The 16,603-nt window shown below is 48.1% G+C and overlaps 1 long non-coding RNA gene across 1 annotated transcript in view; it reads right to left on the bottom strand.

Moving 5' to 3' along the window:
- Window positions 1-16,369: 16,369 nt before the first annotated feature.
- LOC112578752 overlaps window positions 16,370-16,603 on the bottom strand; it is a 56,475-nt gene continuing 56,241 nt past the window's right edge. Inside the window, exon 2 of the long non-coding RNA XR_006544480.2 lies at window positions 16,370-16,602. This is a non-coding gene — a long non-coding RNA (uncharacterized LOC112578752). The remainder of the gene's footprint in view (window position 16,603) is intronic.

Raw genomic sequence — 16,603 nt, 5'->3', positions numbered from 1 at the left:
GGCGGAGAGAAGGACAGAAAGCAGAGGGAAGGGAGAAAGGAGAAAAAGAGGAAATGAAGGAAAGAATAACAAAGATGGAAGGAGAGAGAAGGAGAAAGAAGAGAGAAGTGGAAAGAGTGGAGCGGGGGGAAGCAAACATTCCATGGGAGAAGGGAGCCCCTCCTTGGGGGCCTGGGAGAGGGAGGCTGCCCTCTGCCCATGCCATCCCTCCCCCTGCTCCTGCACCCCCAGGTGCTACCCACCCCACCTCCCCATCCCTCGTCCCGCTTACAGAGCTGCTTCCTGAGTCACACACCAGGCTCCTGAGAAGGTGGAGAGTTGAAGCCAGAAATGGTGGCTTCCCTGAGAGAGGTGATGAGGCCAGCGGCTGCCCAGAGCCAGAGAGAGGAGGTTGAGGGCCAAAGAGCCAGAGGGTCTGCCAGGCAAGGAGTCCCCAGTGTGCCTGTCCAGAGGCCTTGTTTCTACCCCATAGCCCCGCTTCAGGGGGCTTGTCCCCAGTTCAAAGTTGAAGAAGCCAAAGTCAGAAGGTGAGGTTAAACCCCCAGGGCCCAGGACTGGTAAAGCTCCACTGCAGAGCTGGAGCCCACGGTCAACCCAGAGGCTGCTGCACCCTCAGCCTCCACGCTCCTCAGCCTCCACGCTTCCCAGCCTCCAGAGCCCACAAGGTGGAGGCTTGGGCCAAGTACCAGCTTCAGCACCAGGCAGAGCTCAGCTGGAGAAGCCGCTTGTACACAATCCATCGGGTACGCTCACCCTCTTCTCTCAAGTGACCTACTCAGCACCCCAGACCCACCAGCCTCTCTGCAGGACAGTCGGCCAAGGGCACAGAGAGGAAAGCCCAGGCCACTCCCATTCGGCCTGGACCAAGCTGAAGGCCCCCTGCCGTCAGCCCAGGCTGTGTCATTACATAAACATCAGATCAAAGCTGAGGCCTTGCTTACTCCTCACTGAGCTGATGTCCACTAGGGGCCAGATGGGGACTCCGGAGTCTGGGGGGCTCAGATTCTGTTTGGGGTGGCCTGAGATCCCTTTGAAAGTGCACCCCAATTTAATTCTGTGTATAAGTAACCTTTTCTGGCCTTTGTTTTTCATCAGACTCTCAAAAGGGGTTAAATCTCCCCAAAGGTTAGGAGTCACTAAGAGACATTCAGCTCAAACAATTGGTGACTTAACGCAGATGAATTTAGAAAATCACAGTAAAATAGGAGGCCTGAATCTTGGAACTCTGAGGATAGGGGCCTTGTCTATTGTAACCTGTGTCTCCAATGCCTGATTCACAGGAGGTGACCGATAAATGCTCGTGAATGAATGAGTGAACAATTTACAGAAGGCCACCAGAGCAACAAACAGGAGGAGCCAAGAAGGGGTGGGGAAGAGCCCTCATTGTTTGATGCTGCAAAACAAATCACCCCCAAACTCAGTGACTTATAACTACAACAACCATAAGTTAATGGGTTTCAGGAATTCTCTGGGTCAGGAATTTGGGACCAGCTTGACGGTGGTTCTGGGGCTGCACTTATCTGCAGGCTTGACTGGAGCAGGAAGATCTGCTTGCAGAGTGGTTCATTCATAGGACTGGCAAGATGGTGACAGCTGGAGGTGGGCCTTTCCACAGGCTGCTAGAGTGATTTCATACACGGCAGCTGGCCTCCCCAGGGTGACCAAATCCCAAGACCAAGGCACTACATCTCAAGACCTAGCCTTGGAAGTCACATTTCACCATTTCCAGAAAATCCAACTGGTTACACAGGTCCACATTATTAGAATTCAAAGTTTATGTGAATTTCAGGAGAAGGGGATCCTTGGGGGCCACCTTAGTGGCTGGAGGCCACAGAGGAGTCTGAGGAAAGGTGAGATGAGTCAGGAGTCAGGTGCGAGGAAAATATGGAGAACTCAGAATCCTGAAGATCAGAAGTCTCCTGCAGAGAGCAGTCCTACCTTGAACAGAGTCTGGGTCCAAAGCTTAACCACACTCCCCTGGCCAACATTCCACTCTGCCTTACTTCTGGCCATACCTTCCTCCTCCCTCCACCCACTGTCTCGGCATTCCAGACTTGCTGGGTTTTAATCAATTTCCTAAAAGCAACAGGAATTCTCCCACCTCCAAGTCTTATTTCTAGTCTTCGCTCTGCCTTGCATGCCCTTCTCACTTCTCCGCTCAAGCTATCTTCTCCAGGAAGCCTCCCTGAATGCAACCCTACCTGAGTCAGTCACCTTGCCCAGTCTCCAGTGCCTCCTCCATGGCTGCATAGTCACCCTTTACCACATCTACCTCTCCCATCCCAAGTGCCCTGGGTTGGAAGGCTGACCCACAGGTGCCCAATGCTGTATGCCAAATGCATGGATGATGGTAACACCCCACACAGCAGGCGCAGAGAGGAACTGAGACATGGCTGATGACCTCCCTGGGCCTCAGTGTCCCCACTGGTCAAACCCCTCCCAGCCCCAAGATTCTGCTCTTCCATCTTCCTATCAGTATCCAAGGGTAGCATTTGCAATTAGAAGAGATGGGTCAGAACAGGGCTCAAACACCAGAGCTTCCAATGACTTCATTTGCATAGTCAGGCAAGTTGTTGACCTCTCCACACCTCAGAGTCCCCAGCTGTAAAAGGCACAGGTGTTCTTCACCTCCCAGGTGGAGAGAGGTGAGTGCTATGACATGCTGCTGCTGCTAAGTCACTTCAGTCGTGTCCAACTCTGTGCAACCCCATGGACTGCAGCCTACCAGGCTCCTCTGCCATGGAATTTTCCAGGCAAGAGTACTGGAGTGGGGTGCCATTGCCTTCTCCAGCTATGATATGAGAGGGGTTCAAATTCTGGCTCCACCTCTGGGCAAATGACTTCATCCCTCAGAACCTCACTTTTCCCATCTGTTAAATAGGGACATAGCTCAGTTGGTAAAGAATCTGCCTGCAATGCAGGAGACTCCAGTTCTATTCCTGGATCGGGAAGATCTGCTGGAGAAGGGATAGGCTACCCACTCCAGTATTCTTGGGCTTCCCTTGTGGCTCAGCTGGTAAAGAATCTGCCTGCAATGCGGGAGACCTGGGTTCGAACTCTGAGTTGGGAAGATCCCCTGGATGAAGGGAAAGGCCACCCACTCCAGTATTCTGACCTGGAGAATTCCATGGATTGTATAGTCCATGGGATCACAAAGAGTCAGACACAACTGAGTGACTTTCACTTTTGCTTTCTTTCAAATAGGGACAACTAGATTTGAGTTGTCAGATTGCTCTGGTTCCGCAACTGCAGTCATCCAGGTAAATGCTCTACCCAGAGCCTGGCACATGGCAGACACCACAGCAGGCTTGGCAGGGTGCTTGTTCTCCCTTCAAGGGAGAACTTGCCTTTTGGGTACCAGGAGAGCAGTGAGCCGACAGCCTCCAGCTACAGCAACCTCAGCACCCACCTCAGCTTTTGAGCCAAGGTCACGGCCTTCCTGGGCAATCCCAGCCAATGTCCGAGCCAGCAGGAGACTTCTCAGCGTGAGGCTTCCCTGATGGGCAGACTCTTCTCCAGAGCTCCCCGTTGGGTTGGCGGTGCCAGACTGCCACATGGCAGTCTCAAGTTCTCTCTGTCCACTTCTGCTCCCCACGCCCCTGGTCTTGCATAGCCATCAAGCCCCAATAAACCTCTTACTCTCCTGGCTCCATCTCAGTATCTGCACCTAAAGGACCTGAACTGTCAGGGCCCTCAGTGGAGCAGTGGTTCTCAACGTGTGTCACCAGAAGCAGCAGCATCACCATCACCCAGGAACTGGTAAGACACGCACATTCTCGGGCCCTACCTTAGACCTAGAGGAGGGTCCCAGCAATCTTACGCAGCCTTGAGGACTGCCGGAAGAGAGGAGAGCTATTGTTTAGACATCACAGTGGCAGTGCGGTGGGGGGTGTGGGGGGAGTTGATCTGTGGGAAGGAGGGAATGTTTTATCACAGCCTCAGCAATTGCCACCCACCAAGTCCCTCCCTCATTTATTCCCAGAATCCAGAGGGCTGAACCAACAAGCACCCCTCTTCACCCCATTTGAGGAAGGGACCAATCTAGCCTCCAGCTGGAGATATCACAGGTCCAGGGTTTGTGAGGCTGCACATAGCCCTGCCTCCTTTCCTCCTGCTCCTCGCCCCTCCTTCTTCCCTCCCTCCCCAGGGGCACCCCAGCCCCACCCGCCTGCCGCCCCTTTGTCTGCCAATCTGTCTCCATCCCAAGATGAGCCCCGGGCCTCTGCCAGCCAGTCTGTGCTCTACCTACAGGACACAGAGAGAGGCCTCTAAGCTCCTGACTTCTTCTCACTTACCCTGGGGAAAGCTCCAGGGGAGTAGTTCATACTTCCCAGCCTAGGCCAACATTCACCACCTCTTCACTGCCCCCAACCCCCCGGGTCTGGAGTGCACCCTCCTATCTAAGCACTCAAAGCGTCTCCACGTGACATGTGAGGAAATGGGACACAGAGGCACAGAGGTTTGCTCAAGGTTACAGAACAAGAAACAGGAACAGCCAGAACTTGGACCTTGCTCTCTCTTCCCGTCTCAGCCTCCCACTCCCAGGCCCCAGCAGGTGGCAGATGAATTCTGAGATGGTCACACATGTAGCAAGGACATGGCTGGCCCTGGGAGATCAGAGGCCACACAAAAGCAGACACAGCCTATCCCTGTGGCATGGAGGGGCCACATTCTTCTTTCTCCAGTGGGCGTGCTGCTCATCCTTCTTGCTCATGCCACAGCCCAGTGCATAAGACTCAGAGACAGGCAGACACTGGCCAGAGGTCACACAGCTGCTCTCATCTTTCTAAACTGGAAGTAGGGCGATACTTTATGGGTATCCAGCTCGTCTTCTCTCTAGCCCCACCTCAGAGAACCCTGGACTGTCAGAGCCAGAATAACAGTGGCAGTAAGGACAAGCACGGGCTTCTCAGGTGGCTGAGCAGTAAAGAATCCACCTGCAATGCAAGAGACTCAGGTTCGATTCCTGGGTCAGGAAGATCCCCTGGAGAAGGAAATGGCAAATTCTTGCCTGGGAAATTCCATGGACAGAGAAGCCTGGCAGGCTACATTAAGTCCATGAATTTGCAAAAGAGTTGGACACGACTTAGAGATTGAACAACAAAAGATAGGCAGACTTACAGAGCACTCACTGCGTTGCCAGCATGGCCGGCATGTGCTCCACAGACTCTGTCCTGCATAATCCTCCACAGGAGCCCACGACAGGCATGCAGCTGTCAGCCCCACTCCACACTTTCAGTCACGAGCCTCGGAGAGGCTAATACCATAACTCTAACTGCCCTAGACCAACCCCTCCATTTTATTTTATTTATTTCATTTATTTATTTATTTATTCTGGCAGCTTGTGGGATCTTAGTTCCCCAACCAGGGAATGAACCTAAGGCCTCAGCAGTGAGAGTGTGGAGTGTTAACCCCCCAGGGAATTCCCCAATTACCCCCCCCACCCCCCACCACTTCATTTTATAAATGGGGAGTTTGCAGCCCAGAGAGGTGATATGATTTTTTCAAGGACGCATAACTAGTTAAGTGGCAGGACCAGCCTTCCCCAGGCAGCTTACCTAATGAGACTAACCCTAGTCCACTCATACAGCACCTGATGGCTGCCAAGCTCTCATCCTCTCTCAGTAAGACAGGGTTTCTTTTGCTTTGCTTCAGTTCAGTTCAGTTCAGTCTCTCAGTCATGTCCAACTCTGCGGCTCCGTAAACTGCAGCACACCAGGCCTCCCTGTCCATTACTAACTCCTGGAGTTTACTCAAACTCACATCCACTGAGTCGGTGATACCATCCAACCATCTCATCCTCTGTGGTCCCCTTCTCCTCCCGCCTTCAATCTTTCCCAGCATCAGGATCTTTTCAAATCAGTCAGTTTATCACATCAGGTGGCCCAAGTATTGGAGTTTCAGCTTCAGCATCAGTCCTTCCAATGAACATTCAGGACTAATTTCCTTTAGGATGGACTGGTTGGATCTTCTTGCTGTCCAAGGGACTCCTCTTTCGCTTAATGGTTATCATTTGGGGTTTTTATATGTTGTGCCAATATAATTCTGAAAACTTTATAAATATTCACCCGTTTATTGTTTACAAATACTCTATACAAGGTGGGTGCATTTATTATCCTGATTTTACAAGAGAGGAAACTGAAGCCAGAGAATTTAAGTCATCTGCCCAAGGTCACACAGCCAGGATTCAAATTCAGGCTGCCTGAGGTTTTAACCACTATGATGTCCCGCTTCCTTCGCAGATGAAAAACCCAAGGCTCAAATAGAGGACATGACTTGCCTGAGGCCACAGAGCTGGGGCTGGGGAGGGAGATGGACAGCAGCTGGTCCTCCTGACTCCAAGCCCAGCGCTGGTTTTCCTCCCCAGCAGTGCTCTTTCTCACTCCATGTTTGTTGATTAACGTACACTGGTTGGGAAACTTCTTTGCCAGAACAGCCTGTCCCAAATGTGAGGCAGACAGGATACAGACACTCACAATACCGAGGGATGAACAGGTTCATGGAGGTACCAAAGACAGCTGTGGGAGTACCTAGCAGGACACTGACCCACCCTGGTAATAAAAGGAGACTTCCAGAAGTCTGACCCTTGAGTGGAGTCTTCAAGTTCAAATGGGAAATTTTCCAGGACAGGGAGACATAAGGCATCCCAGACTAAGGAAAATCATTGTGAAGAGTTTGGTTCAGCCCTGAGCAAGGGTGGGGGCAGAAATAACTGCACAAGGATCATGAAATGCTTCTGAGAGAATCAGGATACTGAAGTCCTGGCCCCCAAATCTGCCTATATCTCAGAGTGACCTCAATATTCCCATCCACAAAATGGGAGTGGCAGTAGAAGATTGGCATCTAAGGGCCCTGTCAGCTCCAACTTTCAGCTGGTGGAGTCAGGATGGATTTGAATAGGAGGAAAGTTTTTATATGAAGGCAGGAAGCAAGGGAAAGAAGGTCATTCTGGGAAGAGGGAACCATAGGAACAAAAGTCCAGAGGAAAGAAAGTGTAGGGCAGGTGTTGAAAATGGTAAGGAAAGGCTATAGTTTCAATACAGTATCTCTGGGATGGTACAGACAGAGGAAAGCATGTGAAAATGTTGTATCAGTCCGGATTCTTAAGTTACAACTCAAAGGAAGGAAAAGAAAGGAACCATTGATTTATGAAACTGAGAAGACCAGAGTACTGCCTTCAGGCATGGCTGGATCCAGGAGCTGATATATTATTGTATGGACCTTGTCTCTCCTGCCAACTTTGTTTGATTTCTACATCATCATCTTCACTCTCAGGGAGTTTCTAACCTCACAGAAGCAAAGGTAACCATCAGTACCTCCAGCATCCACCACACAAACTATACTCCTAATGAAAAAATAGATGCTCAAACCCACTCATGGTGTTATCCTGGGCCCTTTTCTTTCCCTCATGTCTAACATTACGTCTATCCTCAAATCTGGTTGGATTTACCTATAAAAGAGATCCAGAATCTGCCCCCACATCTCTCCACCTCCACTGGTAACAGCCTTGTCCAAACCACCCTCATCTCTATTGTGCTATTTGAGATATTGCATTCATGTGGATGAGAACACAACCAGAAATGTACACGCAGTTCAATGAGTTGTCACACAGTTGACACATGATGTAGCCTCCATCAAGATGCAGAACGCTAACAGCATCCCAGGAGCCCCCCTCGAAGTCTTCCTCATTAATACCCCCCACAACAGTGTATCCTTTTATGTGTCCAAGTCACCATCCCTCTCTTCTGGTTCATTGCACCAGTTCCTGGCTGTCTCAAGCGTTCACTCTTGCCTCTCTTGGTTAATTTGGTTAATTTAGTCAATTCAAAGATCCTGTAAAGTGTACGTCAAAAGATCGTCCTTTGTCTGCCCAAACCTTCCCACAGTTCCCATTTCACCTGTTATAAAACCCACAGTTCTTACCATGGCCTGCAAGGTCCTACACAAGCTGGCACCTCATCTCCTCTCCCAAGTCACCGCCCCCCCCTTCCTCAGCATCCCCTGCTCTAGGCATACTGGCTCCTTTCTGTTTCTTGAACACTCCCAGGAACACATGCACAGGACCACTATACTTGGCCGGCCCCATTATCTGGATGGAATCATCTTCTTCCCCCCTACACCCATATCCCATGGTTAACTCTATAATCACCCCCTTCAAGTCTGTGAAGGTTCCATTCTGATGCCTGCTCCCACCCAAGATGGAGTAACAGGAACTAAATTGACTCTCCCACTTGAAAGAACAAAAACCAACCAAACAAACAAACCAAAAACCAAGACAAAAGACATGAAATGACAGTTTTCAAGGCACTGGGTATCAGGCAATGAAGAACAGTGATTCCTGAGTGAAGAGAAGCAAACAATATGAGCCCTGTGGTTACTCAGGTATACTGCCTGGGAGGCGTTTACAGATCCTAGTACAGGAAGGAGGTGATGTCCAGCAGATGCTCTGAGTTAAGGAAATGCAGCTGAGAGTCCACGAAGACCAAGGAAAGCAGAGTTTTCCCTGGTGGCTCAAGTGGTAAAGAATCCTCCCGCAATGCGGGAGACCCAGGTTCAATCCTGGGATAGGGAAGATACCCTGGAAAAGGGAATGGTTACCCACTCCAGTATTCTTGCCTGGAGAATTCTATGGACAGGGGAGCCTGGCAGGCTGCTGCTGCTGCTGCTAAGTCGCTTCAGTCGTGTCCAACTCTGTGTGACCCCATAGACGGCAGCCCAACAGGCTCCCCCGTCCCTGGGATTCTCCAGGCAAGAACACTGGAGTGGGTTGTCATTTCCTTCTCCAATGCATGAAAGTGAAAAGTCAAAGTGAAGCCATTCAGTCGTGTCTGACTCTTAGCGACCCCATGGACTGCAGCCTACCAGGCTCCTCCGTCCATGGGATTTTCCAGGCAAGAGTACTGGAGTGGGGTGCCATCAACTAACACTTTCACTTTTACATCAGACAGGAGAGAGCTGCACAACATGAGAATTCTAGAACTCTTCAGGAAGTTCCCCTACCCTAGAATATTACACTGAGTACTGGTTGGTTCTTTTGTGTAACAAAACTACTCTGAGCTGGGAAAAACATGGTTAAAGATTAGAGAGCAGTGCCTAGCAGTCACACAGGACCAAATATAGTGCCAAATAGAGAAAAATCATAATTCATGGGGTAATGGTTAGAGTAATCAGGAAGGTCGTCTCTCAGTATTAGTACAGAATTAGCCTTTAACAGAGCACTGCTCTAGACACAGTCAACAAATCATAATAGCAAGACTTGAAAGGATCAAAGTATTTCCAAGTAACCTAATTGAATCTCAGAGCAAAACTCAAGATTTATCAGTTCGGCTCAGTTGCTCAGTTGTGTCTGAATCTTTGCAACCCCATGGACTGCAGCATGCCAGGCTTCCCTGTCTATCACCAACTCCCGGAGCTTACTCAAACTCATGTCCATCAAGTCGGTGATGCCATCCAACCATCTCATCCTTTGTCATCCCCTTTTCTTCCCGCCTTCAGGGTCTTTTCAAATGAGTCAGTTCTTCACATCAGGTGGCCAAAGTATTGAAGTTTCAGCTTCAGCATCAGTCCTTCCAATGAATATTCAGAACTGATTTCCTTTAGGATGGACTGGTTGGATCTCCTTGCAGTCCAAGGGACTCTCAAGAGTCTTCTCCAACACCACAATTCAAAAGCATCAATTCTTTGGCACTCAGCTTTCTTTATAGTCCAACTCTCACATCTATACTCAACTACTGGGAAAACCATAGCTTTGACTAGATGGACCTTGGTTGGCAAAGTAATGTCTCTGCTTTTAAATATGCTGTCTAATTTGATCATAGCTTTTCTTCCAAGGAGAAAGCGTCTTTTATAGAAATATAAAAATCTATAGCATCCACCAAAGGTAAAATTCACAATGTCTGGCATCCAAATGAAGATTACAGGCATGCAAAGAGGCAAGAAAACATGGCCCATAGTGAGGACAATAATGAATCAGTTGAAACTGACCCAGAACCGACACAGAAGTGGTGGATAAGAACATTAAAACAATCTAAAAAACTGTATTCTATATGTTCCCATGTGAAAGAGACAAGTGGAAGATATAAAAAGATCCAAATCAAACTTTTAGAAATGAAAATTACAAAATCAGAAATGAAAAATGTGCTTGAATTAATGGCTGACTAAACACGGCAGAAGAAAAAAATTAATGAATTTGCAGACACAGCAAAGAAAAATCATCCAAAATGGAACATGTAGAGGGGGAAAAAAATTCTTTAATAAAAACAAGAAAAGTTTCAAGAAATGTGGAACAACTTCAAATAGTGTAATATATATGAAACTGAGTTCCCCAAAGGAAAGGAAAGTTTGAAAAAGAATGGTTGAATATATTCCAAATCTGATGTAAACTATGAACTCACAGATGTAAGAAGTTTAAGAAACCTCAAGCACAAAAAAACAGAAAATTACCTATCATGATCAAATGGCTCAAAACTGGTGACAAAGAGGAAAATATTTTTTAAACTGTCAAAACAAAAAGGTATGTTAAGTACAGAGGAACAAAGATAAGGATAATGGCAAACTTCTTATTGGACACACGGAAGGGAGAAAATAGTAGAGCCACATCTTAACTTACTGAAAGGAAAATAAACAGGTCAACATAGATTTCCATTCCCTGTTAATATATCTTTCAAACATGAAAGTGAAATAAGATATCTTCAGACACACAAATGCTGAAAGAATTCTTTACCAACAGATCTGCACTACAAAAAATGATAAATGCACCTCTCCCCTGCACATGTCTTTTTAGGCAGAAGAAAAATAATACCAGACAGAAATATGAATCTATAGAGGAATAAAGAGCAAAGGAAAAAATGTTAACTACATGAGTAAATATATAAGATTCTATATTATCAGTTCAGTTCAGTTCAGTTCAGTCGCTCAGTCGTGTCCGACTCTTTGGCAACCCCATGAATCGCAGCACGCGAGGCCTCCCTGTCCATCACCAACTCCCGGAGTTCACTCAGACTCACGTCCATCGAGTCAGTGATGCCATCCAGCCATCTCATCCTCTGTCGTCCCCTTCTCCTCCTGCCCCCAATCCCTCCCAGCATCAGAGTCTTTTCCAATGAGTCAACTCTTCACATGAGATGGCCAAAGTACTGGAGTTTCAGCTTTAGCATCATTCCTTCCAAAGAAATCCCAGGGCTGATCTCCTTCAGAATGGACTGGTTGGATCTCCTTGCAGTCCAAGGGACTCTCAAGAGTCTTCTCCAACACCACAGTTCAAAAGCATCAATTCTTCGGCACTCAGCTTTCTTCACAGTCCAACTTTCACATCCATACATGACTACTGGAAAAACCATAGCCTTGACTAGACGGACCTTTGTTAACAAGGTACTGTCTCTGCTTTTGAATATGCTATCTAGGTTGGTCATAACTTTCCTTCCAAGGAGTAAGCATCTTTTAATTTCATGGCTGCAGTCACCATCTGCACTGATTTTGGAGCCCAGAAAAATAAAGTCTGACACTGTTTCCCCATCTATTTCCCATGAAGTGATGGGACCAGATGCCATGATCTTCGTTTTCTGAATGTTGAGTTTTAAGCCAACTTTTTTCACTCTCCTATTTCACCTTCATTAAGAGGCTTTTTAGTTCCTCTTCACTTTCTGCCATAAGGGTGGTGTCATCTGCATATCTGAGGTTATTGATATTTCTCCTGGCAATCTTGAGTCCAGCTTGTGCTTCTTCCAGCCCAGTGTTTCTCATGAGGTACATTTAGTTGTCCTTAAAAGGTAATTTGCTGTTTAAACAAAAATAATAATATTTGGTGGAGTTTGTAACATCTACAGAAGTAAAATGCATGACAATAATAGCATTAAAGTCAGGAAGAGAGAAATGGAAGTACACTATTATAAGGTTCTTACACTACATATGAAGTGGTATAATATCATTTGACAGCAGACTGACAAGTTAAAGACATATACCATAAATTCTAATGCAACAACTGAAATAACAGAATGAGGAATTATAGATAATAAGCCAATAAAGGAGGGAAAATGGAATAATGAAAAGCACTCAGTTAATCAGAAATGAGGCAGAAAGAGGGACTATCCTGACAGTCCATTGGTTAGGACTTCGCCTTCTAACGCAGAGGGTGTGGGTTTGATCCCTGGTCAGGGAACTAAGATCCCACATGCCTCAGGGCCAAAAAATCAAAACATAAAACAGAAGCAATGTTGTAACAAATTTAATAAAGACTTTAAAAAATGGTCCACATCAAAAAAGAAAGAAAGAAATGAGGCAGAAAAAGAAGAAAAGGAAAGAGCAAATGGGACAGAGAAAGAAAATATGAGATAATAGGCTTAAATCGAATCATATCAATAATCACATTAAATGTAAATGGTCTAAACACTCCCAATTAAAAAGCAGAGATTGTGAGATTGAATTTTTATAAAGACCCAAATACATGCCATCTACCAAAACAAAAACAAAACCACACATCCACTTCAGATATAAAGACACAAGTTAAAAGTACAAGCATGGAAAAAGATATACCACACTAACACTAATTAAAAGAGCACTAGAGTGGTTAGGTTAATATCAGAAAAAGCTCATTTCAGAGCAAAGAATCTTACTAGGGATAGATAAGGTCATTTCATAACCAGTAAGGGATTGATTAATTAAGAGCATAAAACAATTTTAAATGTTTATACTCCTAATGGCAGAGATCTAAAATATGTACAGCAAAAGCTGGTAGACCTCCAAGGAGAAACAAATCCATAGTTATACATTGAGATTTCAAATTTCAATAAATGAAAGAACAAATAGAAAATCAAATATTACCTTCCTAGTATGTCCTACCTTGACCATCAATTTGAATTGTGCTTCCTCACTCCCTAACCCTCTCTCCTGCATATGTCATCTTCTAACAAATTGTGTATCTGTCTATTTATTTATTAATATTTAAATTTATTTATTTGTATAATCCAAGAACAGTGTCTGGCACTTAAAAGATTCTTTAAATCAGATCAGATCAGATCAGATCAGTCGCTCAGTCGTGTCCGACTCTTTGCGACCCCATGAATCACAGCACACCAGGCCTCCCTGTCCATCACCAACTCCCGGAGTTCACTCAGACTCACGTCCATCGAGTCAGTGATGCCATCCAGCCATCTCATCCTCTGTCATCCCCTTCTCCTCTTGCCCCCAATCCCTCCCAGCATCAGAGTCTTTTCCAATGAGTCAACTCTGCATGAGATGGCCAAAGTACTGGAGTTTCAGCTTCAGCATCATTCCTTCCAAAGAAATCCCAGGGCTGATCTCCTTCAGAATGGACTGGTTGGATCTCCTTGCAGTCCAAGGGACTCTCAAGAGTCTTCTCCAACACCACAGTTCAAAAGCATCAATTCTTTGGCGCTCAGCCTTCTTCACAGTCCAACTTTCACATCCATACATGACCACAGGAAAAACCATAGCCTTGACTAGACAAACCTTTGTTGGCAAAGTAATGTCTCTGCTTTTGAATATGCTATCTAGGTTGGTCATAACTTTCCTTCCAAGGAGTAAGCATCTTTGAATTTCATGGCTGCAGTCACCATCTGCAGTGATTTTGGAGCCCAGAAAAATAAAGTCTGACACTGTTTCCACTGTTTCCCCATCTATTTCCCATGAAGTGATGGGACCAGATGCCATGATCTTCGTTTTCTGAATGTTGAGTTTTAAGCCAACTTTTTCACTCTCCACTCACCTTCATCAAGAGGCTTTTTAGTTCCTCTTCACTTTCTGCCGTAAGGGTGGTGTCATCTGCATATCTGAGGCCATTGAGATTTCTCCCGGCAATCTTGATTCCAGCTTGTGTTTCTTCCAGTCCAGCGTTTCTCATGATGTACTCTGCATATAAGTTAAATAAACAGGATGACAATATACAGCCTTGACGTACTCCTTTTCCTATTTGGAACCACCACAACAAAAAGAACTGTTGAATAAAAGCATGATTGAAAGACTGTTAGTTGCTATCGTTATGACAAATCATGTGACTCTGCATGGAGTCTTTCTCTTTTGTTACTTCAGTGAGTAGACCCCAACAAAAATCAATATTGGGGTCCCAGAATTCTAGAACACAAGGGCAGAAATCATAGACATCCAGAATGTTCATGTAAGATGTATAGAATGTTAATATTCTAGAATGTCAGAGTCAACAACTCTGAAGTCTTAGAATGTTTAGAGCCAGAACATTAGAATCAGGGACTAGAGTTGACAAGGGATCTAAACTTAGTCTGTACTGGGGAGCGGACGGGTGGTGCATTCAGAGTCAAATAGTATTCTCTTTATTTCACTTGCTGGTTCTCGGTGTCTCCTAACTTTAGTACCCATCAGTTCAATTCAGTTGCTCAGTCGTGTCTGATTCTTTGCATAGGGAGGTATATACCCAGCTCACTAACTCAGCTTAGCAAGGCAAATGGACTAAGAAACTATTCACCCATGGCCTCAGGGGCTGTGGGAATGAGGGAAGTTGGGCCAGGGGAGGGAAAGGAGGGGAGGAAGGGGAGGCTGTATTTCTTCATTTTAATTCAGCTTTTGCTCACAGGGCCCCTTCTGGACTATAAACCCGTGAGGCCTTTCCGTCATGCAAGACTGGAGGCTGTCATTATCAGAAGGAACCACCACCACCACCTGCACAGGAATAAGGGGGAGAGCCCACAGCAGACTGAGCCAGCCCATCATCCCAGGGACCCTGCCCCTGGGATGGCCACAGAACTGCAAGGGGGTCTAGGTCCCAGGGAGTAGAGAGATAGGTTGCAGAGAGTCAGGGCAGCCTAGGTCCCTGCATTCCAGAGTGCAGACTTCACTCCCCAGGCATCGGGGCATCCTGGTGGTGGTGGGGAGGGCATGTCCAGCAAGTGGGGCCCACACACCAACTCAGTTGTCCTGCTTTGTTTTTATCTCCGGCTCTACCACCTCATGACTTCTGTGTTTATCTTCTTTCTCATCCATCTCTCAGACTAGATTGTGAGCCTGTGAGGACAACAAGCAGCTCTGCTTTGCTCATGCTGTCCTAGCATCTGGGGGTGCCCTTGTGAACTCTGCAAACAGTGAGTGTTCGGTCAGCATTGCTGGTGGATTACTCGAATGAAGCTGCTTTGCCAGCCCTCTCCTCAGGGATTCTGTGCACACTGGGTCACACCCTTATTATGAGCACTAGTGAAAGCTAAGAATCCTTTACTCAAACAAAACTCGAACCCTTCACAAGCTGGTGCAGACACTTCCCAGGGAACGAATACACACACACACACACACACACCAGCCCTAAGCTCTGCACAGACCACAAGCTTTGCACCCCTGGAGCAGGAGGAAACTCAAGAGCCTGTTTCCAGCATCATCTTTCACCCATCAGCTTTCAGTCCCTGTCCTGTGTCGTCCAGGGAAGGCCAGAGAAAATCCCAAGAACCAGCACATGCTGGATGCCCAGCGCTGACAGCCCGTGGCCTCCACCACCCCTGGGCATAGAGCTGTTACCCGAAACACAGCCTCCCACAGTGAGTTGGGAGCCCCTTCTGAACCACCTTGCTATTGGTCTCTACAATCGTCCTTCATTTAGCCTCCATTTAGGACCCGGGTTCTCAACACTCACTAATCACAGGCTGCCTTTTTGAGGCTGGGTCAACTGCTGGCAAAACACCAGGAAAAAATGCACAAAGAAGCATGACTTATCAGACAAATTCCCAGGGCCTCTCCTTCTCTCTTCCTACCCCAACCGCAGCCATCCGAGTCTGCAGAGCCCCAGGCGTGTAACCAGGGGTTACACACCCGAGTACAGGATGGGTGGCGGGGCCCCTTCTTTTTTTGGACACAGCTCGGAAACCCCTCCATTGCTTAGACTGCTGCTGTGCCTCGCGCCCCCCACTTCTTAATTACTACCGCGCTGCTTAATTGGGCGCTGTGTGTGTGTGCGTGTGTGTGTTTCTCGGGGGCTGGGGGGCGTCTCTCCTACACATGGAGCGATCGGGTGGAGGGGGTGCTGGCTCCCGGCCCGAGAGCGAGACCCCTCCCCAGCCAGGCCGCTGGAGGATTGCGCAGCTCAAACAGATGGACCGAGCCGAGGGGGCGGGGGCGCGCTGACGGGGTGCTAGACGGCAGCGACGGCCGCGCCTCCCCGCGCGCGGACAAAGGCGGGGGCCGGGCGGCGCGCGCGCCTTATCAGCGCTAGCAGACCGGCCGTCCGGGCGGGCGCCGGCGGCCCGCGTGCAGGCGCACAAAGGCCCGGGCCGGGCGCGGGGGGCTGGGGGGACGGCGAAGATTAATTGCCCAATCAAGTTGTCGGCGCGGGGCGGGGGCGGGGCCGCGGCCCCGGGGGGACGCGGGGCGGCGCATAATGAAGTGTGCAAAAAGTTAATTTGCTCGGCGATTCGCTGCTAGCCGTAATCAAAGGCGGGCGGCGGGGAGGGCGGGAGTGGGGAGTATGCCCCTCCCCGACCCCCGACCCAGACTGCGATCCCGGGGGGCGCCGGGGTAGGGGACCCGGGACAGCCCCCCAGCGCCGGAGCAGGGGTGGGGTAGAGGTCTCCAGACGCGCGTTCCACTTCTCCACTTCCGCCGGCCGAGTGTCCCAAGCGCCGCTCGCCTTTCC

The sequence above is a fragment of the Bubalus bubalis genome, chromosome 14, assembly GCF_019923935.1.
Source record: "Bubalus bubalis isolate 160015118507 breed Murrah chromosome 14, NDDB_SH_1, whole genome shotgun sequence".
In the NCBI taxonomy this organism is placed as follows: domain Eukaryota; kingdom Metazoa; phylum Chordata; class Mammalia; order Artiodactyla; family Bovidae; genus Bubalus; species Bubalus bubalis.
This window is presented reverse-complemented; position numbering and strand designations above follow the sequence as displayed.